At 41.7% G+C, this 27,057-nt stretch overlaps 1 pseudogene across 1 annotated transcript; it reads left to right on the top strand.

The window, feature by feature from the left end:
• The first annotated feature begins 1,658 nt into the window (after positions 1 to 1,658).
• Positions 1,659 to 7,212, top strand: LOC144324240 (elongation factor 1-alpha, somatic form pseudogene; annotated as a pseudogene). Its single transcript, XR_013389764.1, has 2 exons — positions 1,659 to 3,215; positions 4,897 to 7,212. The product of XR_013389764.1 is annotated as an elongation factor 1-alpha, somatic form pseudogene (transcript).
• The last annotated feature ends 19,845 nt before the right edge of the window (positions 7,213 to 27,057 follow it).

Raw genomic sequence — 27,057 nt, 5'->3', positions numbered from 1 at the left:
CCTGGGTGACTCAGTGGTTGAGCATTTGCCTTTGGCTCAGATGGTGATCCCTGGGTCTCAGGATCGAATCCTACATTGGGTTCCCCGCAGGGAGCCTGCTTCTCCCCCTGCCTATGTTTTAGCCTCTCTATGTCTCTCATGAATAAATAAATAAAATATTTTTAAAAAAATTATAGATTTGACTGAAGGATTATTTTAGACACATTTGTGTATAGCTTAAATACAAATTAAATGTAAAAAATTTTAATAATGTAAAAGTGAGTCCTAGAAAGACCAGCAGGTGGCATAAATAATTTATTTAATCAAAACTGCCAAGATATATATTGTAATAGGTAGCTTCCCTGACCTTTCCCCCTTAAAAAAAAATCTCATGAATATTTAGACCAAAATTCCCAATTAAAACAGCATAACAAGATTAACTTAGTTATAAATACGAAAATTAAAATTGCAGGAGAGAGAGATCTCATAGATATCAACCCAAGGCTAACCTGTAAACTTATGTGCCCAGGCCTATCATTAAACTGAAACACAAAAGACAACATATAATGAGAGCATCTAACATGGATGCTCCACCCAGCACACCAGCATCTCTGAAGTAGGAAGAGTGTGCTGACATTACAGACTCAAGAAAATATTGTTTTTAAAAGCTATGTGGGTGTGTACCTGCCCCAGTTAATTACTCTGTAAGAGCAACATTAAGCCTCTTCTCCTTTCAAATACACCTGGCATGCTGGTTTCAACAGTCAGTCTTTACTGAGTACTAATGAAGCTCCACCATACCAATCTATCAGATGCCTGTCGGCTGCCTTAGATCTGAAATAGGATATTTTCCTATTCCCTAACACCTGATAAATTGGCCAACAGGAAATATGTTTGTCTCTCCTTGCTTTTGTACCTGCTCCCCTGAAAATAGTTCCCATTACAAAGACACATGCCAGGGAAATAGCTGACCCTTGTCAAGGGTCGTCCTGCAGGTTCTTGATTCTTGGTAGCATGTAGCACAGAGGCTCAAGTCTGTGCAGCCAGCATGTCATCTAAGACCTCCAGAGCAGTGCTTCCTGACCTGGGACCCTCAGCTGGAAAGCCAGGGACCACAAACTTAGGTATAGGTTAGAACAGACTGCAGCAAACTATTAAAAATGCTTCCTCTGGAAGGTGAGTTTATAGCAGACTGTTTTTTTTATGCTCACTGTTCAACTTTTACTGCCTAGAGTATTACACATAGTAGATACTAAATAAATGTGTATTGAATGAATGAACACTTTTCTATCATGTCTAAATTTTTTGAATTGAGCATGTTATTTCTGAAATCATAATGAAAATAAAGGTGGGTTTTTTTGTTTGTTTGTTTGTTTTTTGTTTGTTTTTTGGCACTCTCAAACTCAAAAAGTAAAGAATTACTCTTCTAGACAATTTTTCCCTAGATGAAAACCTCATGGTTTTTCTTTCACAGTCTTTATTTGGATGAATTTAATTTTTGAGTGCAAATATCACTCAATATAGAAGCTTGACAAAACCCACCTAAAGAGTATCTAAATCAGATAACTCTTCAGTTATGTAAATCACCAATGACTCATTTCAGAGACTTCCCATGTGTCTCCACAACCTGTTTCATGTTCCTTAAACATGTTCCACTGTTATTGCACTGTTTGCTTTTCTGTGGACACCTTACACACAGCTGCATGCAATGCCTCCCAGGGTCTTGGCCCCTTCCCCACATTAGTGAGGAAGCAATACCGAAAGCCTACAGCTTTTTCTCAAGTGAGGCATTCACTGTGCTGCTCTGCGTTCTTTGAAGCAATCCTCAGTTTTGCATCCGGGTAGGCCAAATATTAATTGAAAGGCAATTGGGATGGAGGGATGTAGAACGAAGTTTTCTTTAAAACTGTGTTATAGGGTCACCTGGGTGACTCAGTGGTTGAGCATCTGCCTTCGGCTTGGGTTGTGATCCCGGGGTCCTGAGATCAAGTCTCACATCAGGCTCCCGGCAGGTGAGCCTCCTTCTCCCTCTGCCTATGTCTCTGCCTCTGTCTCTGTGTCTCTCATGAATAAATAGAATCTTAAAAAACAAAACAAAGCAAAACGAAACAAAGCTCTGTTTTAAAAAATAATTGGATTCCAAGACCAACCCACAAAAGTTGGATTCACACATAATAAAGTGGAAACCATTCAAATTCTGGTACATAGATATAGTAGGCACTCAGTATGTATTTGCTGGATAAATGGATATTGATAGTGCTTCTTAGCAGGAGGAATTTATAGACTGAGACTCGGTGTCAGTCTTCCTGCCCAGGGAGGCACCTACTCTGTTCCTAACACCCAGCAGCTGTTGATACCTGCAGGTATCACAGGGTATTACAAGTTGAGTGTTAGGAACTAGGACGATGCCTGTCTTAGGAAAAGATCTTCTGGTTGAAAGTATCTTGAGGGGACTAACTTTAAGTCCGCCAGGCTGTTGGTACTCATACCCTCAGTCTGGGCGATTTTCGTCCAAGGATGGTCGTGGGCTGAGTGGCGTTTTAGAACTTCACATCACTTTAGTTTAGACTCATTTGGTGTTAAGGAATTGAGATTCACTAACATTAGCTAAACTAAAGGGATTTATTGTAAGTAGTGATCATAAGTCATTAATCCAAAAGGAATCATCCCAGGCTTCCTGTGGCTCAGGTAGAGGGTGGTTCTGGGCTCAGAGTTGTTCAGAAGCCCTCGGCTGCAGGGCTCTGTGCCTTTCCTGCTGATGCTCCTCCGTTATTATCCTGTGAATACACATCTGCAGTGTTTCACCTGCCTCCCCTCAAACCTAGCAGAACCTGTGGCAGCAGACAACAGAGGGAAAGTCATCAGTTAGCATGAAGATTGGCAGCCCTCCCTGATGAATTAGCTGTGGCCCAGAAGGACAGGGTGAAGGGTCACGTGCCTGTGCATGGGGAGCAGATCGTAACTGGCTGGCGAGGATGACTGCGGAAGCCCTTAATTTAGTATCTCTCTTGTAACCAATAGAATGCGACCAAAGTGACACTGCCCGCCTTCTGGGTCAAAAAAGGCCCTGCAATTTCCACCTAGCTCTCTTGAAATGCTTGCTCTCGAGATGATCCCTTTTGGAAGGTAGCAGCCACACTATGAGAAGACCAGACCACTTGGAGAGGCCATCGTGGGTGTTCCAGTCAGTAGTCCCAGCTGAGACCAGCCTTTGCATCATACCAGCCAGGCACCAGGTACGAGTGCTAGAACCTTCAAATTATCACAGCTCCCGGTTAGTCACGTCACTCCCAACATTTGAGTTCCCAGCTAAGGGCCCAAGCACCATGGAGCAGAGACAAGACCTCTCCACTGCCCCGGACCCACACCTCCCCCGCAGAGTTTGTGAGCATAATGAGATGGTTATGGCTTTATACCACCAAATTTGGGGTGGTTTGATACACAACCATAGAAACCAGAAAACAAAGCATGACACATTCAAAGAACCAAAAGAAGGTAGCATGGCCGACAAACGTGGGCTTTTACTGGATACCTGAAGTAACGACCATCTCTGCTGCTTTCTCCCATCAGGAGTCCAAAATCAGATAAAAGAGAAGCAGGCGTGGTTGGGAAAATTATGGGGATGTGGCTTATGCCTCTGTATAATCCCTAAACCAAGCAGAACACCTTGTTCATTTTCAGTCTCACTTCTATTGTAGAGATAGATGCAGAGGCGTCTGGTTGCACCCAGGTTTGCTCTCCCTGAGGCTTCCTTATAGCGCAGGGCCCCACAGGGTGGATCTCCCCCCACTCTGAGCAACAACCCAACAGATGTCTCCACTGCCCTCCACGTGTCCCTGTTGTGCAACTTGTTAAAGCCAGGCCGCTGCTGCAAACCCTGGCCATGGGGCTGCTCCGTCCCACCTCCAGCAAAGCCATCCCCCTGTTAGTCGCCCTAGTTCCCTGAACACTGGAGATGAAAAGGCAAGAAATGTAGTTTCTTTTGGCCCAGATATGATTCTCCTGTCCCCTGGGCCATTCTACAATGGGCATCATTTTCAAGGACACCCTGCTGTGGCTCACTCTACCTTGTATTAATTGTATGGCTTTGCATGAATTGTAAATCCAGAGGCATTAGATCTTTAGGTGATTTGCACATGGTTTTCACTGTGGAATGCACTCAGGGTGCAGAGGGCAAATGCCTGCTGACCCTGCATTTATTTTTTCAGCTGGTGATTGAAGCTCTGGCCCAGTTATAATAGATGGGAATGCCAATGTCTTGTCCATTTTCAACTTTAGTGCAAATCTTACATTGAATAGGGGTCATATTTCTACTCTCAGCGTGTAAAATAAAAGTAATTTTCATGTATGTGTTTCCAAAGTAAATATCACTGTGTTTGCCCTCCCACCTCCACCCCATAGAACTGTTGTTGGGTTTTTTTTAAAGACATGAACATGGAAAAATAATATTGCAGGTTTCTGAAGGAATGTTATTAATACCTCCAAGAATGGGGGACACATGGTTGGCACTGTCAGTTAAGCGGCTGACTCTTGGTTTCAGCTCAGGTCCTAATCTCAGGGTTGTGAGATTGAGCCCCAAGTGGGACTCTGCACGGAGCAGAGCCTCTCTCTCTCTCTCTCTCTCTCCCTCTGCTCCTCCCCCACCTGCCCTCTTTCTCTCTCACTCTCTCGCGCTCTCTCTCTCTCAAATGAATAAATAAATTTAGAAAACACATATCTCCAAAAATGGGCAGACCTGTGAGCATGTACCGCTGGCCTATACACTGGGTGTGAAGCAGCTCATCATGGTAGGCAATAAGATGGACATCAGGGGGCCACCTGACCGTAGTGCATGCTTTGAGGAGATCTGGGAGGAGGTGAAGGCCTCAATCAAGATTAGTTACCACTCTAAGACTGTTGCCTTTGTGCCCACCTCAGGCTGGCATGGGGACAACGTGATAGAGCCCAGCACCAAGATGTCCTGCTTCAGAGGCTGGAAGATCACCAGGAAGAAAGGAGATGTGGTAGCCATGACACTGCTAGAAGCCCTGGACTCCATCATGGCCTCGCCTGCCCTGTGGACAAGCCCCTGTGGCTGCCTCTGCAGAATGTATACAAGATTGGGGGCATCGGCACCGTGTCCGTGGGCCAGGCAGAAACATGCTTTCTCAAGCCAGGCATGGTGGTGACCTTTGCCTCCTGCAACATCACTATGAAAGTCAAGTCTGGGGACACCTGGGTGGCTCAGCGATTGAGCGGCTGCCTTCGGCTCAGGGCGTGATCCCACGGTCCCGGGATCGAGTCCCACATCAGGCTCCCTGCATGGAGCCTGCTTCTCCTCCCTCTGCCTAGGTCTCTGTCTCTCATGAACAAATAAATAAAATCTTAAAAAAAAAAAAAGTCCCAAGTCTGTCAAGATGCACCATGAGGCCCTGGCTGAGGCCCTGTCCGGTGACAACGTGGGCTTCAATGTGAAGAATGTGTCAGTGAAGGACATCAGGTGGGCTGCGTGGCAGGAGACAGCAAGGATGACCTGCCCTCAGAGATGGGGAGCTTCATCTCCCAGGTGATCATTCCCAGCCGCCCCGGCAGCATTGCAGCTGGTCACCAGTTCAGGATGGCCACACAGCCCACATTGCCTGCAAGTTTGCTGACCTCAGGGAGAAGATTGACCGGTGTTGAGGCAAGAAGCTGGAAGACAATCTCAAAGCCCTGAAGTCTGGGGACTCAGCCATTGTTCAGATGATTCCACAAAAGCTCATGTGTGTGGAAAGCTTCTCAGGGTCGCTTGGTCGCTTCACTGTGTGTGACATGAGGCGGACAGTGGCTGTTGGGGTCCTCAAGGCTGTGGAGAAAAAAACAGCGACTGGTGGCAAAGTCACCAAGTCTGCTATGAAAGCGGCCACGAAGTGAGTGGTGACAGCTACTTCAGGCCTTTCCAGGCCAGGGGCCGCCCAGGAGGAACCACAGCTGGGAAAGAACAGCTCAAGGAGGAGCGTTGGACTTACTCTTCCCTTGGCCGAACTATCTTAAACCTGTCCCTGCTAATGCAGTTTTCGTTTTGCTGATGAGTTTGAGGCATGAGAATAAAGTGCAGCAAATCTTTTGGGGGGAGGGAGATGGAAGGTTTTTCTTTTACTTAGAAAGGCTTCTTTAAAATTTATTTACTTATTTATTTTAAGTAATCTCTACAGCCAACATAAGGCTCAGACTCACACCCTGAGATCAAGAGTCACATGCTCTTCCAACTGAGCCATCTAGACACTCTATAATTATAAAAATATTCAACTCTATAATTTATGACCACTCTTCTGCCTGTAGCATCCCACACCTCCTTAACTGAGTAACATACTCCCCTTTTTATGTATTTACTTAATCATTTAACAAATATTGATTGAGTGCCTACTGTGAGCCAGATATTGGGGATTCAAGGGTGATCAAGAAAGACAAAATGAGGGGCAGCCAGGTTGGCTCAGCGGTTTAGCATCCCCTTCGGCCCAGGGCATGATCCTGGAGACCCGGGATCGAGTCCTGCATTGGGCTCCCTGCATGGAGCTTCTCCCTCTGCTTCTGTCTCTCTCTCTCTCTCTCTCAATGTGTGTGTGTGTGTGTGTGTGTGTGATATGAAAAATAAAATCTTTTTAAAAATGCAAGTTCTAGAGTTGATCTACAATGGAATTCCAACTCCATCACTTGCTAGCTTGTGGGACCTTGGATAAATGTCTTAATTATCTGTATCTCAGTTTCCTCGGGTACAAAATGGGATTGTTGCAAAATTATGGTGGTTATAAGAATTAGATGAGATGTGTGGTGGCTTCAAAATACGTCTGCAAATTCTTCAGCACTCTTCCCTTCAAGATATGGGGCTGAAGTTCTCTTCCCTTGACTGTGAGTGAGCTAAACAACTAACAGAATATGGCAGAAGGGATGTCTTGGAGATGAGGACATAAAAGGTATTATCCTTTGGGTCACTTGCTCCGGGGAAAGTCAGCTGCCTTCTTGTGAGGACACTCAATCAACCGTTGGAGAGGCCCACGTAGTGAGGAGCTGAGACCTCCTGCCAACAGCCTGTGAGGGCGTCGTCTTGAAGGTGGATCTTCCATTCACCGGCAAGACTTCAGATGTCTACAGTCCCTGCTGATATCCTGACAGAAACCTCCTGAGAGGTTACCTAAACCAGAACGAAACTGTAAAGCCCTCCAGAGTTCCTTACCCTGAGAAAATGTGATAATAAATGTTCGCTGTTTAAACCATTGTGTCTTATGGTGATTTTTTTACACAGAATTAGAGAACTAATACAAGATGATAATGATAAAGCACTTAAATATATATAGTAACTATTCGGTATATGTTAGTTATTGTCGTTGCTGCTATATTCTCTTTTGTATCCTTTGCACCTGACACCTGACACCCAGTAGGAGCTCAATATACAGCGTATGAGTGGAAGAGTAAATGAATGGACACACAAAGTAAAATGAAGGATTGAGGCAATTATCTAAGGCAGTTGTTTCTGAAGTTATTTGAGAAAGGACATTTAAAAAAATATAGTACCCCATATCATCAGTCAGGGTTGAATCAAGAAAACAAAAATGACTGGGTATTTCATTTGTTTTAAGTTTTTATTTTCTTTTCTTTTTTTTATTTTTTATTTTTTAGATTTATTTATTTATTTATGATAGACATAGAGAGAAAGAGAGGCAGAGACACAGGAGGAGGGAGAAGCAGGCTCCATGCTGGGAGCCCGACGTGGGACTCGATCCCGGGACTCCAGGATCGCACCCTGGGCCAAAGAAAGGCACCAAACCGCTGAGCCACCATGGATCCCTAAGTTTTTATTTTAATTCTAATTAGTTAATATACAGTGTAATATTGGTATCGGTGTAGAATTTAGTGATTCATCACCAACATATAACACCCAGTGCTCATCACAAGTGCCCTCCTTAATAGCTGTCATCCATTTAGCCTATGCCCCACCAACCTCTCCTTCAGCAATCCTCAGTTTATTCTCTATAGTTAAGAGTCTTTTATGGTTTGCCTCCCTTCCCTTTTTTTCCCCTCCCCTATGTTCATCTGCCTTGTTTCTTAATTCTACATATGAGTGAAATCATATGGTATTTATCTTCCTCTGACTGACTTATTTCATTTAACATAATACATTCTAGCTCCATCCACATCATTGCAAATGGCAAGATTTCATTCTTTTTTGATGGCCAAGTAATATTCCATTGGGTATATATACCACATCTCCTTTATCCATTCATTAGTTGATGGACATTTGGTCTCTTTCCAAAATTTTGTTATTGTTGATAATGCTAGTACAAAATGCTAGTACAAACAAACATTCAATGCCCCTTTGAATCACTATTTTTGTACCCTTTGGGTAAATACCTAGTAGTGCAATTGCTGGATCATACAGTAGTTCTATTTTTAACTTTTTGAGGAACCTCCATATGGTTTTCCAGAGTGGCTGTACCTATTTGCATTCTCACCAGCACTGTAAGAGGGTTTCCCTTGCTCCACATCCTTGCCAACATTAGTTGTTTCCTGTGTTAATTTTAGCCATTCTGACAGGTGTGAGGTGGTATCTCATCATGACTTTTTTAAAAAAGATTTTATTTATTTGACAGAGAAAGAAAGAGCACAAGCAGGGGAAATAGCAGAGGGAGAGGGAGAAGTAGGCTCTCTGCTGAGCAGAGAGTCTAACACAGAGTTCAACCTCAGGACCCTGGGATCATGACCTGAGGTGAAGGCAGACACTCAACCAACTGAGCCACCCAGATGCCCCTCATTGTGGTTTTGATTTATATTTTCTTGATGACGTGTGATGTTGAGCATCTTTTCATGTGTCTGTTGGCCTCTGTATGTCTTCTTTGGAAAAATGTCTATTCATGTCTTCTGCCCATTTTTAAACTGGATTATTTGTTTTTTGTTTGTTGAGTTTGATAAGTTTTTTTTTTAACAGATTTTGGATACTAACCCTTTATCAGATATGTCATTTGCAAATATCTTCTCCCATTCCATGGGAAACCTTTTAGTTTTGTCGTTTCCTTTGGTGTGCAGAAGCTTTTTGTCTTGATAAAGTTCCAATAGTTCATTTTTGCTTTTGTTTCCCTTGCTTGCAGAGACATGTCTAGTAAGAACTTGCTACAGTTGAGGTCAAAGAGGTTGCTGCCTGTGTTCTCTAGTATTTTGATGGTTTCCTGTCTCACATTTATGTCTTTCATCCATTTTGAATTTATTTTTGTGTATGGTGTAAGAAAATTGTCCAGTTTCATTCTTCCGCATGTGGCTGTCCAGTTTTCTCAGCACCATTTATTGAAGAGACTGTCTTTTTTTCTGTTGGATATTCTTTCCTACTTTGTTGATGATTAGTTGACAATATAGTTGTGGGTCCATTTCTAGGTTTTCTATTTTTTTAAAAAAGATTATATTTATTTATTCATGAGAGACACACATAGAGAGAGAGGCAGAGACACAGGCAAAGGGAGAAGCAGGCTCCCATGCAGGGAGCCCGAGGTGGGACTCGATTCCAAGTCTCCAGGATCACGCCCTGGGCTGAAGGTGGTGCTAAACCGCTGAGCCACCAGGCTGCCCTAGGTTTTCTGTTTTGTTCTATTGATCTATAGGTCTGTTTTTGTGCCAGCACCATACTGTCCTGATGACTATGGCTTTGTAATATAGCTTGAAGTCTGAAATTGTGATGCCTCCAAGCTTTTTTTTTTTTTTTTAAGATTTTATTTATTTATTTGAGACAGAAAATGAGAGAGGGAGAGAACATGAGCTGGGTGAGGCGCAGAGGGAGAAGCAGACTCTCCACTGAGTAGGGAGTTCAATGTGGGACTCCATCCCAGGACTAAGCCACAGGCAGATGCTTAACCACCTGAGCCATGTAGGTGCCCCAGCTTTGCTTTTCTTTTTCAAGATTGCTCTGGCCATTCAGGGTCTTTTGTGGTTCCATACTTTGGGTAGTTCAAACAGAGGGAATTTAATATTAGGAATTGGTTACATAGACAATGGAAGAGTTGAGAAGTCAAACAGGGGGGAATGAGGCAACCTAAAGATTAGCCAGAGCAGGAAGCCTCTGTTATTCTTAGAGTTTAAGGGACAATGAGAGGAGGTGTTATGGCCACAGTCCAGAAGTTGAAGCCATCCATAGTGAAACCCTACAAGGACAGTTGTTGGGCCAGAGCCATGAGAGAGAAGCCACCTGAGTCAGAGATAGAGAGGAAGAAGCACCTTAGTTCCTTCCTTTCTCTTGCCCTCCAGTCTTTCACCAGTGCATCCCATTGGCCAAATCTCTCAGAAAGCCAACTAGCAAAGGAGACTTGGGAAATAAAAGTATTTCCTACGAAACAGATCAGAGCAAAAAAGGGCAAGGAATGGATCTAAGAGCAAAAACTATGTGTGCACAGTAATATTTGTAATAATATATGTATACATGTATTTATGTATATATGTGTGTGTATAAATATATAGATATATAGACAGATTTGCTATCATTATTACATAGACATATTTGCTATCATTATAAAGCAAATGTGGAAAAAAATAAAAATTAAAAAAATTAAAAAAAAATAAAGCAAATGTGGAAAAAAAAATAAAGCAAATGTGGAAGGTGACCAACACCAACAAAAAGGAAAACAGATAAAAGCATTATTTTATTTTATAGGTTTAAATGTAAAGTACTTATACTTTTGTACAATTAACAAAAACACATGTTAATGGGGAGCTCGGTGGCTCAGTTGGTTAAGTGGCTGCCTTAAGCTCAGGTCATGATCTCAGGAGTCCTGGGCTCCACCCCCACATCAGGCTCTCTGCTCTGCTTCTCCCTCTCTGCCTCTCCACCACCACCACCACCCCCCACCCCCGCCCATCGCTCCTTCTCACTCTCTCTCCCTCTCTCTGGAATAAATAAATAAAATATTGAAAAACAAAACAAAAACCACACATGTTAACATATTGATACTCTCCAGTGTGTTAAAAAAAAATGGCCGGGGGAGGGGTGCATCTGGGTGGCTTAGTGGTTGAGTGCCTCTGCCTTTGGTTCAGGTCATGATCCCGGGGTCCTGGGATCGAGTTCCACATCAGGCTCCCCAAAAGGAGCCTACTTCTCCCTCTGCCTATGTCTCTGCCTCTCTTTATCTGTCATGAATAAATAAATACAATCTCTAAAACTATATATATATATTTTTTTAAAGATTTGTTTATTTGAGAGAATGTGCACAAGTAGGGGGAAGGGCAGGAGAGGAAGAGAGAGCATCTCTAGCACACTCCCTACTGAGTGCAGAGCCCACCTCAGGGTTCGAGCCCATGACCCTGAGATCATGACCTGAGCCAAAATCAAGAGTTAGATGCTTAACTCACTGAGCCACTCATGCACCCACAGTGTGTTAAAATTTAATATGTTACATATCCGAATGTGTTTATAGTTTTTATTTTTAATTTTTAAAAATATTTTTTATTTTATGTATTTATTTACTTAAAGATTTCATTTGTAAGTAATCTCTATGCCCAATGTAAGGCTAGAACTCATGACCCTGAGATCAAGAGTCACATGTTCTTCCAACTGAGCCAGCCAGGCACCACTTATATTTTGATTTTATTTTATTTTTTTAAGATTTTATTTATTTATTAGCGAGAGACACACAGAGAGAGACAGAGGCAGAGACACAGCCAGATGGAGAAGGAGAAGCAGGCTCCACGCAGGGAGCCCAACGTGGAACTCGATCCCGTGACTCAGGATCATGCCCTGGGGCAAAGGCAGACGCCCAACCACTGAGCTACCCAGGCGTCCCTATATTTTGATTTTAAATAAAATCCTAGCTTTGGAAAACCACTCATCTAGATGATCAATCAAAACACTTTTACCCTAAAAAAAAAAAAAAAAACACTTTTACCCTAATTTTTTTTTGGTTTGGTGATAAATGACAATATAGATACTTGATAAAATTCAAATAGACTCTTGATCAGAATAATAATTATTATTATTAGGATATAATATAACTTTCCTGATTTGTATAATAGCACTATGCTTATGTAAGAGAAAAACCTTGCTTTTTAGGATGTACACTTATTTAGGAGTAAAGGGGCATCATCATATATGTATAGTGTGTCAAACTGTTCAGGAACAAAAAGTATGTAGAAATTAAATATGAAGACATTTTAGTTAAACATTTTATTTAAGTATAACTATATTTTATTTTATAAAACATTTTTTACACTAAAAATATTTAGGTTTGGGGAATCTAGGTAAAGGGAATTCTTGTACTATTCTTGCAATGTTTATGTAAATCTGGAATTATTTCAAAATATAAGCTAAAAATAAAGCATTTTTGCTTAACGTACACATGGTAGAGTTGGGGGAGGGCTTGGTGGGACTGATTAATAAATCAATTAAGAAAAATAAGAGAAGAAAGACAAGCTTTTTTTAAAAAGATTTTATTTATTTACTCATTCATTCATTCATTCATTCATTCATGAGAGACGCAGAGAGAGAGAGAGGCAAGCAGAGACATAGGCAGAGGGAGAAGCAGGCTCCATGCAGGAAGCCCAATGTGGGACTCTATCCTGGGACCGTGGGATCACACATGGAGCCAAAGGCAGATGCTCAACCGCTGAACTACCCAGGCGTCCCAAAAGACAAGCTTTCGGCCAAATCTGAAAGAGGGCCAGCATGGTATCTTTCAGTCTCTGGCAAGCCACATGCATAGTGTCTGTAACTTGCAGCTGATGGCCTGGGACATTCCTGCAGCTACTGACATCTTCAGCTATCCGCCCACAAACCTCTGGAAGGTGAAGATGGAAAGCAACAGGCTGGCAGGATTTACAGAGCATTCCAATGCTCTTAGTTCCCTTCCCTAGTGACAAGTCTCAAAATGAAAGACACCAGACCAGGAGAAGAATTTTGAGAAACACAGGACATTTGTAAACGTAAGAAGATGAAGGAAATATGATTCACTTGGCAAGTAGAGGGGAAAAATAAACCTTAAATGATCCAGTAATTGTGTAAAAATGTGGGATGAAGCTTAAAACTCCCAAGAGGCCATCAGCATATTGTAAATTAAATTTCCTGAAAGATCGTCTGGGATTAAACTGGTACCCAGCATATGTGAACTTCATAGAGGGCAAAGAGCTTTGCCTGCTATAGACTGAGAGCATTAATCTAGAAATTTTCCCTAAAATCAAGATACAATATCTGAAAGCAAGACTCAAAATTATATCAACCACTATTTACCAATCTTTCAGAAAATGATGGGCATTCAAGGAAACATGTATGAAGAAAACAGGCAATTTACTAAGAAGAAAGACAAAATGCCAAAAAAGACACTTTTTAAAAAACTGCTTAATGATACAAAGAAATACAAATTTTTGCAATGATGAAATACCATTTTTATTCATCAGATTGGCAAACTGTTTTTTTTTTTCTAAGTAAACTCTATGCGCACATGGGGCTCAAACTCACCACCCCAAGATCAAGAGTCACATCTCTACTGACTGAGTCAGCGAGGCACCCCCTGGCAAATTGCTTTTTAAAAAAATTTTAGGGCAGCCCGGGTGGCTCAGCGGTTTAGTGCCGCCTTCAGCCCAGGGCCTGATGCTGGAGACCCGGGATTGAGTCCCACGTCAGGCTCCCTGCATGGAGCCTGTGTCTCTGCCTCTCTCTCGTTCTCACACGCTCTCTCTCTCTCTGTGTCGCTCATGAATAAATAAATAAAATCTAAATAAATAAATAAATTTTAATACCCAGTGTTAGTAAAGGTGAGACGAAGGAATTGACATACTTATTATACATATATATCAAGCAAGCATAATTTGGAGCTTTCTAGAGCGGAATTTCCTCAAATAGTGTTTTTCTCCTTAAATAGAAGCTGGAGATGCTCCTTAGAAAGCACCGGAAGGGCTGCTTGGGCAGCTGAGGACACCAACCAGAAGACCAAGTCAATGAAGAGATATAGAGAATGCAGGGTTTGGACAATTTGGGATATTTTGAGAATTTAGGAATTGGGAGAATCAGGAAATACAGTAAGCATAGGAATCCTAGGGTGCTCCCTGATTTAGGCAAAAGGAAACTCGGGCCTTAACTTTTTAAAATTAATATCAAAAATGAAAGTACTCCTGGTCTTTCTTAGTACAAATCCCGAGTTCAATTGGCCAGCTAGATCTTCTCCTCTAAACTATTTTAATTAAATATATTTTTCCAAAATTACATTACTAAAGTCTGAAAAGGAAGTTAAGTGCTCTAAATCTAGGAGACTATTCACATACTTGACCAAGAAATCATCCATAAGAAAAAACTCTGGGCTTTTTTTTTGGTGGGGGGGGGGTTCATTTGAACACAATCAGACTTCAAATAGTACCAACTTATGGGGACTTCTACAAGATAGAGAGAAACCACGCAATTCATCTGGGGTCAAAAAACTTCCTTGGACCACTTCTTCCCTACCAGGGCCTCTGAGACACCCCAGCCCCTCAAATTCCAGACCCTGTCCAGAGGTTGTCCTTCTCCAGGGTCCTCAGACATAGGATGCTGAGGGGCAGGGCCTGTGCTCGACATCCTCAGAACTGTAGCTTAGCACAAACCTCTACTCAGAAAGAAAAATTGAATTCCAAGCTTGATAGAGAAAAATCTCCATTCATACTGAACTGTAATCAGAAACCTAAGCCATTTCTACATCTTGGTAGAGATATTCTGGATTTCCCAAAGAAATCCTTGAAAAAAATCAATTCCTCAAAACTGAAATTGTTACCCTCAATCTGGGAAATTTAATTTCATGCTTCCAAATGGATATTATGCTTTGTTTTGCAGGGCACACATAGCTCTAATTATACGGAAACTGTGCGAGGAGGAACCACATGGCAATCATCATGCAATTGGAAAATAATTATCGGTTCCCTTCTGTTGACTAAACCACAGCCACAAATAAAATATTAAAATCGTAAATAATATAGTAATTAATCTGTTAACTCTTTGGGCAGTGTTCTTACCAGGTGTACATGCCTTGGGAGAGGGAAATGTTTAATCATAAAAATTTCAAGCCTCAATTTTCCCAAACAAAAGGACTTCAAAACAGAAGGAAAGAAATCCTAAGAACTATATAGCATCTAGCTAAAAAAAAAAAAAAAAAAAAAAAAAGCTGAACTGCCTGTTTTTTGCCTTAAGGAAACTATAAAGTGTTAGATACCCAGCTTTGGGGATAATAGAGCCAGAATGTTAGTCAACCCTGTTTAATTTTGCTAATTCATTCAAAATAAAAAGGATCCCAACCTGGAAAATGGGATCAGTCAAAACTGATTTGACAATTGAAGTGATTACTGGGTAAGCCTGCCTCAGGAGCTTTCTCCCTAAACTGCTTTTGCATTTCTCCCAGCTCTCCGGATACTTGCTATTAACAAATATTTGTATTAAGAGCTTACTAAAATGTCAGGTAAGGGGATTCCTAAAGAATTTATTTGATCTCTCCAATTGCCTGGTGCAGTGCTAAGCACACAGTCGAACAGAGTCCCCAAATGGGTCATGACAGGAAATTGTAAGATCGCTGCCATAAGTTTGGTGCCAGCTGTCTCAGCCACTGATTACATTAAGCCATCAGTTTTCACTCTGGAGTGTCTACCCTGGCCAAGCACTGTCGATCGATTGAGCCAATCAAGTTGGTATTAGCCTTTTGGAATGTGAAGCTAGGAGAAGTTAGACTTTTCTGTCAAAGTCAGCCCCTGATTTTGTGTCCTCGGCAGGCAGCGTACATTAACAGGGCACCCAACTTGGCAGAGAGACTGGCATCATGGACGTGGATAGGCGTCAAGAGACTGGAAAACATAGTTCCGAGGCTATAAGAGTTTACAGTCAGGCTAGGGATTAAGAATTTTGGTGCTGCTGTCAATTATATCCCGATAAAAAATTTAAAGAAAGAAGAGTTTTGATGCTGGAAAGGACCCTAGGGATAAAGAGATCAGCGAATAGGATTTTAAAGCCCCACACTCTTGGGGTGGTCAGTCACTTCCCATCCCACTTCCCCTCCTGCCAGTCACAGAGGGTCTGCTTATACCCAAAGGGTACGTGAATGTTTGCTTCCATTTTACATTAGTTACTCCATGTTATTATGTAGGTAAAGCACGTATTAATTTCAAAAGGGAGAAAAAAAGTAGGGGAAAATGTCTCCCCACCTCTCCTGGTCCCCAGCCATCCAACTCCCCATCTCAGAAGAAGCCACAATACAACTTTCTTGCATGTAGCTGTAGAGCTAGCTTATGCATCTAAGAGCATGTGTGCATGGAGGAAGATAAGGGTGTAGATATATACAAAATAGTGTATTATGACTACTGTTCTGCTCCTTGATTCTTTCACTTAATTTGGAGATTATAATCTTGGAGATCCCATATTAGAATTTATAGGCCTTCCTTATTTTTAAAATGTAATTTTTTTTTTAATTTATCTACGATAGTCATACAGAGAGAGAGAGAGGCAGAGACACAGGCAGAGGGAGAAGCGGGCTCCATGCACCAGGAGCCCGACGTGGGATTCGATCCCGGGTCTCCAGGATCGTGCCCTGGGCCAAAGGCAGGCGCCAAACCGCTGCGCCACCCAGGGATCCCTAAAATGTAATTTTCTAATAAGAAATTAGTCACATGGTCCAAAATTAATTCAAAAATAAAAGTTTCTCTCTCACCCATTTCTCCAATCACCAAGAACTAACTAAACTTTATTATTTGTTCTTATATGATTTTCTAGAATTTCTTTATGTTGATGCTTACAAGTCAATGAACTTCTTTTACTTCCCATATTTTTCACAAAAGGCAGAATAAAGGACACCTCGGTGGCTCAGCGGTTGAGCATCTGCCTTCAGCCCAGGGCGTGATCCTGGGGTCCTGGGATCGAGTCCCACGTCGGGCTCCCTACATGGAGCCTGCTTCTCCCTCTGCCTGTGTCTCTGCCTCTCTCTCTCTCTCTCTGTCTCATAAATAAATAAAAGAATCTTGGGGGCTGGGGGGCAGGATACTATGCATACTCTTCTGCACTTTCCTTTTGTCATTTAACAATATCGCTTTGCAGAACTCTACATTTCAGGTTGTGGACGGCCCCTTCCTTCTTTTGTAACAACCATTCAATAGTATTGTACTGTACATTGTACCGTAATTGATTTGCTCTTACAAGTAAAGCTGTCAGTTAAGTAACCTTGTACTTGTGCAATTTCCTATACGTGCTAGTATTCGTAGGTTAAATCCCCAGAAGAGAAGTTGATGGGTCAACAGATATTTGCATTTGTAATTTTGATTGATATTGTCAACTTGCCTTCCAAATGGACTGCACCAATTTAAACTCTTACCAGATGAATGAATGAGACCTTATTTCCCCATACTCTGGCCAACACAGGGGTTTTTTGTTTTGTTTTGTTTATTTTTATTTATTTATTTTTAAAGATTTTATTTATTTATTCATGAAAGACACAGAGAGAGAGAGAGAGAGAGAGGCAGAGACACAGGCAGAGGGAGAAGCAGGCTCCATGCAGGGAGCCTGACATGGGACTTGATTTGGGCTCCAGGATCATGCCCTGGGCTGAAGGCAGGGCTAAACCGCAGAGCCACCCGGGCTGCCCCCAACACAGGGTTTTATCAAACTTTTAAAATCCTTATCAATCTTATAAATCAAATATGGTAATTTAAGGTTTAATTTCCATTTGTCTTAAGAATGAGTGCATATTTTCATTTGTGCAAGTATGATTTGTATTGCCTTTTCTGTGAGCTGTTTTTTATATCCTTTGCCCAACACTAGGTCCTTGGTCTTTTGATGATGGATTTGTGTGAGTTTTACATATCAGAGAAATTAGCCTTCATGCAATGCATCGCACACCTTTTTTCCCAGTTTGTTGTTGGTCATTGATTCTGTTTTTTATTTTCTCTCATGCAGCATATTTATTTTTAAGTAGGCTCCACGCCCAACATGGGGCTTGAACTCACCACTCTGAGATCAAGAATCGCATGCTCTACTGACCATGCAGTGAATTTTTATTTTCACATCGTCAATTGTATTAGCTTTTTTAGAGATTCTGGGCTTATGTCTTTATTAGAAAGGCCTTTCCCCGCAGGAGCCTATACCAGAATATCTCACATACTTTGCCCCAGTACTTCCATAGTTTTATTTTTTATATTTAAATATTCAATCCAACTGGAACTTACTCTGACATAAAAAAAGGTAGAGCATACGATTCTTTTTTTAAAACAAATTCTTTTTTTTTTTTTTTTTTAAGATTTTACTTATTTATTCATGATAGAAAGAGAGAGAGAGAGGCAGAGACACAGGCAGAGGGAGAAGCAGGCTCCATGCCTGGAGCCTGACGTGGGACTCCAGGATCATGCCCTGGGCCAAAGGCAGGCACTGAACTGCTGAGCCACCCAGGGATCCCCAGAGCATATGATTCTTGATCTTAGGTCATGAGTTTGAGCCCCATGTTGGGTGTAGAGTTTAACCTAAAAATAAAAACAGATTTTAAAAAATTAAATTGGGATCCATATTACTTGTCTTTTTTTTTTTTTTAAGATTTTATTTATTTATTCATGAGAGACACAGAGAGAGAGACAGAGACACAGGCAGAGGGAGAAGCAGGCTCCATGCAGGGAGCCCGATGTGGGACTCGATGCCAGGAGTCCGGGATCATACCCTGAGCCAAAGGCAGATGCTCAACTGCTGAACCACCCGGGCGTCCCTACTTTACTTCTTTCTAGATTGTTAACCAGTGGTCCTAAAATCATTATTGAACCATATTTTCCCCAATTTATAAATGTTACTTTGTCATATATTAAATTTCTCTATGTATTTGAGCCTAGTCCTCTACTTGCTGTTTTTATCCTTTGATCTATATGTCTGTACAGGCATTAGTGACTAGATTGAGTTCTCAAAGTCTAATAATACGGTTTAATATCTGGTAGGACAGTCTTCCCTCAAGGTTCTTCCTGTTCAAGATTTTCCTGGCTATTCTTGCTTGTTTATTTTTCCGCATGAACTTTAGAATCAGCTTACCAAGTTCCCAGAAAAAATAATCTTCTTGGTATTTTTACTGGGATTGTGGTAAATATTTTTAGATTAATTTAGTGAGAACTGATATCTTTACGATGCTGGAACTTCATTCCAAGAACGTGGCAGTCCTTTCTGTAAAGCCTTTTGATTCTCTCAGAAGTGTTTTATTTGTATATATATATATATATATATATATATATATATATATTAGTTTTTTATAGGAGTTTAATTTGCCAACATATAGAAAAGTGTTTTAAAGTGTTATTCAAATACATCCTGTACATTTATTTTTTAAAAGACTTTATTTATGAATTTGAGAGAGAGAGAGATAACGAGAGAGAGCATGAGGAGGAGAAGGAGAAGGAGGCTCCCCTCTGAGCAGGGAGTCAGATGTGGGGCTCCATCCCAGGACTCCAGGATCATAACCTGAGCTGAAGGCAGACACTTAGCAGACTGAGACACCCAGGCGCCCTGATCCTGTACATCCTTGTTCAGTTTATTCCTAGGAATTTTGTCTTTCTTTTTTTTTCCTTGGTGGAATTATAAAGTAATGTCTTTTCTCCTTAAATATTGAATATTTAGGGCATCTGTACATCTAGATCCATATTCTCCAATTTCATATATCATATATCTGAAGCAAGGTAACATCAATGCCAAAGTACTCCAGGATGTCTCAAATTATGAAACTTGCAAAGTAAATGAGTTTTCATTGATTTTAACTTTTTTAAATCCCCACATATTTAGGACCTGGTTTTAAAACTCAAGTTGAACAATGAAAGCTTCTCTAGGTAAAAAAAGAAAAATGAAAATCAATGAAAATTTCCTTTTTAAAAAGTAAGTTTTCACTACCATACCTCCAGGCATCCCTAGGAACAGAGATCTTCAAATGTAAACTGGATAATCTGACTCCCACGCTTAAAATCGTCAGTGGCGTCTCATTGCACTGGGAATAAAATCACTATCTAAGCAGACCTGGAAAACCCCATGAAGATCTGGCCCCTTCCTACCTCCTCTTCAGTCTCATCTACCTTGCTCTTGCCTCAGATTTTTGCACATGCCTTTCCACTGCCTGAAACATTCTTCCTTAGACACTCCTTTTCGTTCAAGGCTCAGTTTATTTTTTCAAATTAATTTATTTGAGAGAGAGAGAGCAAGCATGAGTCGGGAGGAGCAGAGAGAGAGAGAGAGAGAGAATTTCTAAGAGACTCCATGCTGAGTGCAGAGCCTGACTCAGGGCTTGATCCCAGGACCTGGAGATCACATCCTGTGCTGAAAACCAAGATTCGGGCGATTAACTGACTGCACCACCTAGGTGCCCCTCATGGCTCAGTTTAAATGTCACTTACTCTGGGGACTTTTTCTGACCACATCTAAGGAGATTATCCTCTCTTATTGCTATATGGCAATCCTTTCTTTCCTTCATCACAAGTATTACAATTCTTAATTACCCTAATTTTACATGTTAGTCTTTCAACTTATTTCTTGTATCTCCCTACACTATGAACCTTGCATGGGCAGGGCCTTTTGGGTCTTGCTCACCACTCTATTCTCAACATTAAACACCTGGCCTCGAGAACAAAATAGGGGTTCAATAAATAATTGTTAGAAGAGTAAATGCATAGATTCTCAAACAGGTCATCCATTTCCATTCGTCTTTATTTTTACTCAAACTCTTCTTCCTCCACTTTTCCTTTGCTGCCAAAATCCTACTCATCCTCCAAGGTCCAGCTCAAAGGCCAGCTTCTCCAGGACCCTTCCCCTAATGACTTGTGTACTATACATTCCTGTCCCCCACCTTCATGCCAGCTGAAAAACTTTCCACACACTTTCTTTCCACCCAACTTCTTCTAGTCCCTATGACGACTATTTTAACCTTTCAGTATTGGTACAAATTCCAACCTTAGCACTCCATGGGAAGGACTTTCCAACCCACTTAGAAAACAGAGGCCTTAGGGCGAGTTCCTCCGAGTGTGGTGGTTTCTTTCTATGTAATCATTTTCATCTCTTCCACCATAAAGACAAGGAAGCAAATATATAAGCAAATCTCCCCTTCAATCCATTTCACCCTTGGGTGAGTTATTTACTGCTATGTAATAAACTACTCCAAAATTCCCTGACTTAACAACAATAATTTGTGCACAATGCTACAGTTTGGACAGAAATCATCAGGGTGGGGTCATCTCTGCTCCATGTGGCATCAGTTAGGCTGGCTCAACTGGGGGACTGGAGGGTCTGCTTCAAGTTGGCATGTTAATGCTAGCTGTCAGCTGGGGCTATGAATGGCACCCTGGTTCTTCTCCACATAGACCTCTGCTCAGACTGCTTATGTTTCTGACAAACATTGGGGCTTCATTCAAGAGTGAATGTGTGAGAGGTACCTGGATGGCTCAGTCAGTTGAGTGCCCAGCTCTTGGTTTCAGCCCAGGTCATGATCTCATGGGGTGGTGGGATCAAGCCCCACATTGGGCTCCATGGTCAGCGGGGAGTCTGCTTCAGGATTCTCTCCCTCTGCCCCTCCCCCCATTTTCTTTCTCTTATAAATAAATATTTATTTATATTTTTATTATTTTTAAATTTTTTAATTTATTTATTCATGAGAGACACACACAGAGAGAGAGAGAGAGAGAGAGGCAGAGACACAGGCAGAGGGAGAAGCAGGCCCCATGCAGGGAGCTTGATGTGGGACTCTATCCCGGAATTCCGGGATCAGGCCCTGAGCCGAAGGCAGATGCTCAACCGCTGAGCCACCCAGGCATCCCATAAATAAATAAATTAAAAAAAAAAAAAAAAAGAATGAGTGTGCAAGACAGGAGGTAGAAGGTACTAGTTTCTTGAGGTCTGAGTCCACATTACTTCCACCTTATTCTAATAGTTATGATTCAGGGAATGGGGATCTACCTTATGATGAGAGACCTATAAAAAAAACCTAGTTCATGTTTTAAAACCATAAAGCAGGTTCTCTCCCCATCCCTTTTGCAGCCATTCTGAGGTGGAGCACTTATGAATGGTATTAGTCTTCATATAAGAAGAGGCCAGAGAGCTAGCTAGATCTCATTCCACCAAGTGAGGCTACCACAAGGAGTAGGCAGTCTACAACCTGGTGGAGGACTTTCACCAGAATCTGACTGTGCTGGTACCCTGATCTTGGAAGCCTCCAGAACTGTGAGAAATAAATTTCTGTTGTTCATAGGCCACCCGGTCCATAGTACTTTGTTATAGCAGCCCAAAATGAATAAGACAGATGTCAAGGATCTAGCCCAGAGTTACACAGCTGGTAAGTAGCAACACCAAGAATCAGCCCAGGCAATCTGGCTTTGGAGTCTATATGTTTAACCACTATCCTACACTGCCTTTCAAAATACCTTGACCATTTAAAACTAAATAGTATTCCTGGGATCCCTGGGTGGCGCAGTGGTTTAGCGCCTGCCTTTGGCCCAGGGCGCGATCCTGGAGACTCGGGATTGAATCCCACGTCGGGCTCCCGGTGCATGGATCCTGCTTCTCCCTCTGCCTGTGTCTCTGCCTCTCTCTCTCTCTCTGTGACTATCATAAATAAATAAAAATTAAAAAAAAAAATAAATAAATAGTATTCCTATGAGTTAATAGACAACAGTTTGGATAACCAGTCTCCTATCATTTTACACATGCGAAAATTAGCTCTTAGAGATGTTTTTAAATAACTTGTACTTGCAGACTGATTAGTGAAGGGCCCAATTCATAATAGCTAATGACCATTAATTATTAAATGCCTGTTATCTGCATAGCCCTTATTCTAGGCCCTTAGAATCCTTACCCTTCTATGAGATTAGTGTTAGATATGAGGAAACAAAACCCTAAGAAATTAAGTAATGCTCAAGAGCACACAGCTGGCAAGCATCAGATCCAGGATTAAATTCCAGAACTTATGCCCTTTCTTCTCTGCTATAGCATCTCCCAGTTAATCACAGGCACTCTGTTTTTCAGTGCCATCTACATGAAGAACCTTCTCTCATACAATGCTGGTGAAAGTATGAATAGCTACAATCACCACAGAGGGCAGTTTGGCAATATTTGTCAAAATGACATATGTACATCGATAGCAATCTAATTATACTTAATACTACTGAGGTGTACACTTAAAAATAAAGATGGTAAATTGTAAACATATGTTTTACTATAGTAAAAAAAAATGACATGTACATATCATTTAACCCAACAGTGTAACTAGAAATTTATCCTATTGGTATATACATATGTGGAAAATGGTGTATCTTCAAGAATATTCATTAACGATATGTATTAACAGAAGATTAGACACAGTGTCCATCAGGGGAGACCAGTAAAATAAATTATGGTCCCCTATCCAATGGAATACCGTGAAGCCTCTAGAAACGAGCAGGAAGATGTTATATTGCAAGGGAAAGATTGCCATGATATATTGTAAAGTGAAATGGGCTAGCAGAGGATGGGGTGCGGAGAGGCAGAGTCAGTAAACGGCTTTCTCGACAAGGCCAAGCTGAGAAAGGAATAATTGAGTCAAGACCCTATGGATGTGAGAAAGCAAGTCACATGGGTTTGTGGGGATTGAGGGAGCAGTGCGTGCAAAGGCTCTGGGGTTGCACGTGGGCTTGATGAGGAAGAGCAAGGAACTAGCACGGCAGATGGGAAGTGCAGAGGAGAGCAGAGGAGTTCAGAAAGAGAGGGTGCTGTGAGGGGCTGGACAGCGACCTGTGACCAAGTGAATTAATTCCTGGCAACTGTAACAATTCCTTATTCTCTGAGGTCCAAATAAAGCAATATAGATGAAAAGTGCCTGCCACAGAGTTTGACCAGAGCAGGTGGAGGTAAGTTTAATTGTCTACAAGTCTTTGCAGCTGTTTTTCAGGTTGGCGGATCATTTTTTTCCTAATGATTTATTCCCTGTGATTAGAGAGATGACTGTGTTCTGAACCATCTTCATGGAAACAAAAAAACCATGTGGCTGATGTCAATTAAGGTGTTGGAACATATCCCAGAGTTGATGTTTTTTATATCTAAGAGATATCTGCAGCTTACAAACCCACTCATCTGTGGCAGAGAGGAGGCTGCCAGGATAACTCTCCTTTCACAGAAGCTGAAGGTTGAAGAAGTAAAAGAGGAACAGTGGCCTAGGGTCCCTGGGGAATGACACAGACCAATGTAGTTGATTCAGCAGAACCTTTAGTCAATGGATCTATCTGACAGATTTATTCTCTGCAATGTGGGCTAAACACTTTGTCTAAGAGCAGATTTCTAAACTAGAGAATTGCCTTCACCAGACTGGGTTTTTCCCTCCTAGTCTTTCTATTTACTTCCTGAGAGTTCAAGATTTTAGTTGAAGAGGAATAATGGCAAGCTGACCCTTCAGCAGCCAATCAGAACACATTTGTCTGAGAACAGAGGCGAAAGGAAACCAGTAGAAGAACCTGTCTCCAATTCCAGATTCTAGAGAGCACAACTGCTTTCAATGCTTCCTTCAGAAGCCCTTGCTTTCTTTTTTTTAAGATTTTATTTATTTAAAAAAAAAAAAAAGATTTTATTTATTTATTTATTTATTTATTTATTTATTTATTTATTTATTTATTCATGAGAATACACACACAGAGAGAGAGGCAGAGACACAGGCAGAAGCAGGCTCCATGCAGGGAGCCCGGTGGGAATCGATCCCAGGTCTCCAGGATCACGTCCTGGGCTGAAGGTGGCACTAAATCACTGAGCCACTGGGCTGCCCAAACCCTTGCTTTCTGACCTGTAGAATAGCCCTGCTGTTCTAGGTGGGCTAGGTGGATTGAATTAATTTTGTTATCATCAATCCATCAATCTCAGATCTGTTAAATATTAATGCAAAAGGCCAAGATGACCTCAGGTTCTCCAAGAGGTATCCAGGTAACACATTTCAACTACATCAGCAACTAGAACCAACCTAAACACACACACACACACACACACACACACACACAGCTATATTGACAGAGTGTGAACTAAAATTAGTTATTTTAGGGCAGTAAGATTATTGTATCCTATTTTTCAAAATATTGCTTTTGAAATTTAATAAATATGCATATGGGTTTTAGTAAATGTGGATTGCCAAAAAGCCTGTATAATTAACTTAAGACTCCAGGGACCTCAGGGTGGTTCAGCGGTTAAGCCTCTGCCTTTGGCTCAGGTCATGATCCTGGGGTCCTGGGATGAGTGCCACATCAGGCTCCCCCCACAGGGAGCCTGCTTCTCCCTCTGCCTGTGTGTCCGCCTCTCTCTGTGACTCTCATGAGTAAATAAATGAAATCTTTAAAAAATAATTATAATAATTCATTTAAGACTCCAAACAAAAGAAGATTGATTTTTTTTTAAGTTAGTGCATTGATATAATGTGCAGCCATTAAAATATGTTGTAGAAGATCAATGACTGAACTAGAGAATGTTCAGGATATATTGTGAAGTGAAAAAGCAACGAGTATCATACAATGCCATTAAATAAATATTTTAAGGGACACCAGGGTGACTCAGCAGTTGAGAGTCTGCCTTTGGTTCGGGTCATGATCCCGGTGTCCTGGGATCAAATCCCACATCGGGCTCCCTGCATGGAGCCTGCTTCTCCCTCTGCCTGTGTCTCTGTCTCTCTGTGTGTGTCTCTCATGAATAAATAAATAAAATCTTGAAAAAATATATATAAAAAATTCAGCTGCCTAATATTTCTAAAAATCAAATTAATTTCCAACTAGAAACACAAAGCGATTCAGCTATCCACTTTCCCTCCTTCAAAAACTGGCTTGGGGGATCCCTGGGTGGTTCAGTGGTTTAGTGGCTGCCTTTGGCCCAGGGCGTGATCCTGGAGTCCCGGGATTGAACCCCACATCGGGCTCCCTGCATGGAGTCTGCTTCTCCCTCTGCCTGTGTCTCTGCCTCTCTCTCTGTGTCTATCATGAATAAATAAATAAAATCTTAAAAAAAAAAAAAAAACTGGCTTGGGAAGAGCACCCAGCAATGAGGTTTTGTGCCACTGCAATTTTATAATGACGGCTGCACCTACTCTGCACTAGGGACTTTATCAGTGCTCTCCTGCATCGCCTCACCTAATCTGTACAACCCTGTAGAGAAGATCTCATTAGAAAGCACATTTTAGAGATGAGGAAACTGAAAAGCAGGGAAGATAATAAATCACACAAGACCACAAACTTAGGAAGAGGCACAGATCCAGGCAGTGTGTTGCAAAGCCTGAGTCCTCACCATTGCTGGGCGCCTCACCGCAGTCTCTGCATCCAAGCAGCCTGGTAACCTCACCTATCACGTTCAACAAGCCGTGGCAAGTTCTAGCTCTCTCCTCAAGACTTCTGCTTCCCACCTGCCTTCTCACTCTTAGCAGTGAACTGATTTCAGAGAAAAGGAGAACCCACTTAGTTTTGTGCACCCTTCCCTAAGCTATCTATTCTTTCTCATATAGGGGAACAACCCTATATGATTGCAATATCTGGGACATATGTACACTGAACAAATTTCTCATTATTCATATCTGAAATTCAAATGTAACTGAGCGTCCTATGTTTTGGGCAACCCTACTGAAAGAAGATTCTCAGCTATCTTTTATCCTAAGAAAACACACCAAAACAATCTTACTTCCTCATTCACTCCAAAAACCAATCACTGAGCCAAAAGATACCTTCATGCCTACCATATCCATGTCTCCTCCCAAGGAAGACTGTGACAACAGAACCCATCTCCTGTTGCCCTTGACAGTCCTGTTTGAACCTGTCAGAATCTGGCCTTCACAGCTGATTGGAGGCTGGCTTAAGGGATTACTTAAACCTCCACCTCTGAGCACATCCCATAATCTGGCCAAATTCCAGTTGTCCCCCCCACATCCCCAGGTCGTGGCAGTTTCAATACACTAGGAGACCCCTGGTCATGGGAGACCCAACACCCGTAACCCTTGGTTACTATGTCTGATGCGGCCTCTGCCTGACTCAGCACCTCTCCTTCATAACCTTGATGCTCATAGCCTCAGGAAAAATGAACTTTGTCCTGGGCTTGCTGCCGTTGTCAGTGAGGTAAGGGAATGCACAACCACTCAGGAAAGGACTGGGGCATGGTAGATA

This window comes from Canis aureus, chromosome 11 (assembly GCF_053574225.1).
Source record: "Canis aureus isolate CA01 chromosome 11, VMU_Caureus_v.1.0, whole genome shotgun sequence".
Lineage (NCBI taxonomy): Eukaryota > Metazoa > Chordata > Mammalia > Carnivora > Canidae > Canis > Canis aureus.
This window is presented reverse-complemented; position numbering and strand designations above follow the sequence as displayed.